This window comes from Aegilops tauschii, chromosome 4 (assembly GCF_002575655.3).
Source record: "Aegilops tauschii subsp. strangulata cultivar AL8/78 chromosome 4, Aet v6.0, whole genome shotgun sequence".
NCBI classification, from domain to species: domain Eukaryota; kingdom Viridiplantae; phylum Streptophyta; class Magnoliopsida; order Poales; family Poaceae; genus Aegilops; species Aegilops tauschii.
This window is the reverse complement of record NC_053038.3, coordinates 467,660,134-467,664,845: the sequence shown is the minus strand read 5'-3', so window position 1 is coordinate 467,664,845 and position 4,712 is coordinate 467,660,134.

Below are 4,712 nucleotides of genomic sequence, written 5' to 3'. Positions count from 1 at the left end.
CAAAACTTTAAGTACCAATGAACCCACTACTTTGGATTTAAAGGAATTTAATTATGATAATTGTTCTTTAATAGATTGTATTTCCTTTTTGCAATCCATGTTGAATTCTCCTCATGCTTATAATCAAAACAAAGCTTTTACTAAACATATCGTTGATGCTATGATGCAACCTTTTGAAGAAAAGCTTGAATTGGAAGTTTCTATCCCTAGAAAACTTTATGATGAGTGGGAAGCTACTATTAAAATTAAGATTAAAGATTATGAGTGCCATGCTTTGTGTGATTTGGGTGCTAGTGTTTCCACGATTCCAAAAACTTTATGTGACGTGCTAGGTTTCCGTGAATTTGATGGTTGTTCTTTAAATTTGCATCTTGCGGATTCCACTATTAAGAAACCTATGGGAAGGATTAATGATTTTATTATTGTTGCAAATAGGAATTATGTGCCTGTAGATATCATTGTTTGATATAGATTGCAATCCTACATGTCCTATTATTCTTGGTAGACCTTTCCTTAGAACGATTGGTGCAATAATTGATATGAAAGAAGGAAACATTAGATTTCAATTTCCGTTAAGGAAGGGTATGGAACACTTTCCTAGAAATGAAATTAAATTGCCATATGAATCTATTATGAGAGCCGCTTATGAATTGCATACCAAAGATGACAATACCTAGACCTATTCATGTTTTATGCCTAGCTAAGGACGTTAAACAATAGCGCTTGTTGGGAGGCAACCCAATTTTATTTTTGTTTTTGCTTTTTAGGTTATGGTTTGCAATAAATAATTCATCTAGACTCTGGTTGGATGTGGTGTTATGTTTTAGTTAGTGTTTGTGCCAAGTAAGACCTTTGGGATTGCTTACGATGATAGTTGATTTGATCTTGATGAAAAAAACAGAAACTTTTGCGCTCAGGAAAACAATTCTCATTTTTTTTTACAGAAGATTGCTTTATGATTTGATTCTTTTTGAATAAGATTAATAAACAAATTTCTTAGGTCGTCCTAATTTTTCAGAATTTTTGGAGTTACAGAAGTATTCGAGAGTTACAGATTACTACACACTATTCTGTTTTTGACATATTCTGTTTTCTTTGTGTTGTTTGCTTATTTTCATGATTCCATGGGTAGTATCGTGGGTAATGAACCATGGAAAAGTTGGAATACAGTAGATATTACACCAATATAAATAAATAAATAGTTCACAACAGTACCAAAAGTGGTGATTTATTTTCTTATACTAACGGAGCTTATGAGATTTTCTGTTGAGTTTTGTGTTGTGAGGTTTTGAAGTTATGGGTAAGGATTTGATGGACTATGGAATAAGGAGTGGCAAGAGCCTAAGCTTGGGGATGACCAAGGCACCCCAAGGTAATATTCAAGGACAACCAAGAGCCTAAGCTTGGGGATGCCCCGGAAGGCATCCCCTCTTTCGTCTTCGTCTATTGGTAACTTTACTTGAGGCTATATTTTTATTCACCACATGATATGTGTTTTGCTTGGAGCATCTTATATGATTTGAGTCTTTTCTTTTTAGTTTGCCACAATCATCCTTGCTATACACACATTTTGAGAGAGACACGCATGAATCGTGATTTATTAGAATACTCTATGTGCTTCACTTATATCTTTTGAGCTCGACAAATTTTGCTCTAGTGCTTCACTAATATCTTTTTAGAGCACGGCGGTGGTTTTATTTTATAGAAATTGATGAACTCTCATGCTTCACTTATATTATTTTGAGAGTCTTTAAACAGCATGGTAATTTGCTTTGGTTATAAATTTAGTCCTAATATGATAGGCATCCAAGAGGGATATAATAAAAACTCTCATATAAAGTGCATTGAATACTATGAGAAGTTTGATTCCTTATGATTGTTTTGAGATATGAAGATGGTGATATTAGAGTCATGCTAGTGAGTAGTTGTGAATTTGAGAAATACTTGTGTTGAAGTTTGTGCTTCCCGTAGCATGCACGTATGGTGAACCGTTATGTGATGAAGTCGGAGCATGATTTATTTATTGAATGTCTTCCTTATGAGTGGCGGTCGGGGACGAGCGATGGTATTTTACTACCAATCTATCCCCCTAGGAGCATGCGCGTAGTACTTTTTTTCGATAACTAATAGATTTTTGCAATAAGTATGTGATTTCTGTATGACTAATGTTGAGTCCATGGATTATACACACTCTCGCCCTTCCACCATAGCTAGCCTCTCTAGTGCCACGCAACTTTCGCCGGTACCATAAACCCACCGTATACCTTCCTTAAAACAGCCACCATACCTACCTATTATGGCATTTGCATAGCCATTCCGAGATATATTGCCATGCAACTTTCCACCGTTCCGTTTATTATGACACGCTCCATCATTGTCACACTGCTTTGCATGACCATGTAGTTGACATCGTATTTGTGGCAAAGCCACCATTCATAATTCTTTCATACATGTCACTCTTGATTCATTGCACATCCCGGTACACCGCCGGAGGCATTCACATAGAGTCATATTTTGTTCTAAGTATCGAGTTGTAATTCTTGAGTTGTAAGTAAATAAAAGTGTGATGATCTTCATTATTAGAGCATTGTCCCATGTGAGGAAAGGATGATGGAGCTATGATTCCCCCACAAGTCGGGATGAGACTCCGGACGGAAAATAAAATAAAATAAAGAGGCCAAAAAAATGAGAGAAGGCCCAAATAAAAAAATAAAAAAATGAGAGAAAAAGAGAGAAGGGGCAATGTTACTATCCTTTTACCGCACTTGTGCTTCAAAGTAGCACCATGATCTTTGTGATAGAGAGTCTCCTATGTTGTCACTTTCATATACTAGTGGGAATTTTTCATTATAGAACTTGGCTTGTATATTCCAATGATGGGCCTCCTCAAATTTCCCTAGGTCTTCGTGAGCAAGCGAGTAGGATGCACACCCACTTAGTTTCTTTTTTAGCTTTGATAAACTTATAGCTCTAGTGCATCCCTTGCATGGCAATCCCTACTCACTCACATTGATATCTATTGATGGGCATCTCCATAGCCTGTTGATACGCCCAGTTGATGTGAGACTATCTCCCTCTTTTTGTCTTCTCCACAACCACCTTCTATTCCACCTATAGTTCTATGTCTGTGGCTCACACTCATGTATTGCGTGAAAGTTGAAAAAGTTTGAGAACATTAAAAGTATGAAAAAATTGCTTGGCTTGTCATCAGGGTTGTGCATGATTTAAATATTTTGGGTGATGAAGACGGAGCATAGCCAGAGTACATGATTTTGTAGGGATAAGCTTTCTTTGGCTATGTTATTTTGAGAAGACATAATTGCCTTGTTAGTATGCTTGAAGTATTATTGTTTTTATGTCAATATTAAACTTTTTTTTTGAATCTCACGGATCTGAACATTCATGCCACAATAAAGAGAATTACATGGATAAATATGTTAGGTAGCATTCCACATCAAAAATTCTATTTTTATCAGTTACCTACTCGAGGACGAGCAGGAATTAAGCTTGGGGATGCTTGATACGTCTCCAACGTATCTATAATTTTTTATTGTTCCATGCTATTATATTATCTGTTTTGGGTGTTTTATATGCATTAATATGCTAATTTATATTATTTTTGGGACTAAAATATTAACCCAGAGCCCAGTGCCAGTTCCTGTTTTTGAGTTTCGCAGAAAAGGAATACCAAACGGAGTCCAAACGGAATAAAACTTTCGGGATGATTTTTCTTGGACCAGAAGGAAACCAGGAGACTTGGAGATGAAGTCGGAGGAGCCACGAGGAGGCCAAAAGGACGGAGGGCGTGCCCCCACCCTTGTGGGCCCCTCGTGCACCTCCTGACCTAATTCTTTCGCCTATATATACCCATATATCCCCAAACCACCAGAGGCATCCACGAAAACACTTTTCCACCGCCACAACCTTCTGTACCCGTGAGATCCCATCTAGGGACCTTTTCCGGCGTCCTGGCGGAGGGGGATTCGATCACGGAGGGCTTCTACATCAAATCTATTACCCTTCCGATGAAGCGTGAGTAGTTTACCACAGACCTACGGGTTCATAGCTATTAGCTAGATGGCTTCTTCTCTCTCTTTGATTATCAATACCATGTTCACCTTGATGTTCTTGGAGATCTATTCGATGTAATACTTTTTTGCAGTGTGTTTGCCAATATCCGATGAATTTTGGATTTATGATCAGCTTATCTATGAATATTATTTGAATCTTCTCTGAATTATTTTATGCATGATTTGATATCTTTGTAATTCTCTTCGAACTATCGGTTTGGCCTGGCCAACTAGATTGGTTTTTCTTGCAATGGGAGAAGTGCTTAGATTTGGGTTCAATCTTGTGTTGTCCTTTCCCAGTGACAGTAGGGCAAGGCACGTATTGTATTGTTACCATCGAGGATAAAAAGATGGGGTTTTCATCATATTGCTTGAGTTAATTCCTCTACATCATGTCATCTTGCCTAATGCGTTACTCTGTTCTTTATGAACTTAATACTCTAGATGCATGCTGGATAGCGGTCGATGTGTGGAGTAATAGTAGTAGATGCAGAATCGTTTCGGTCTACTTGACACGGATGTGATGCCTATATTCATGATCATTGCCTTAGATTTCGTCATAGCTTTGCGCTTTTCTATCAATTGCTCTACAGTAATTTGTTCACCCACCGTATTATTTTCTATCTTGAGAGAAGCCTCTAG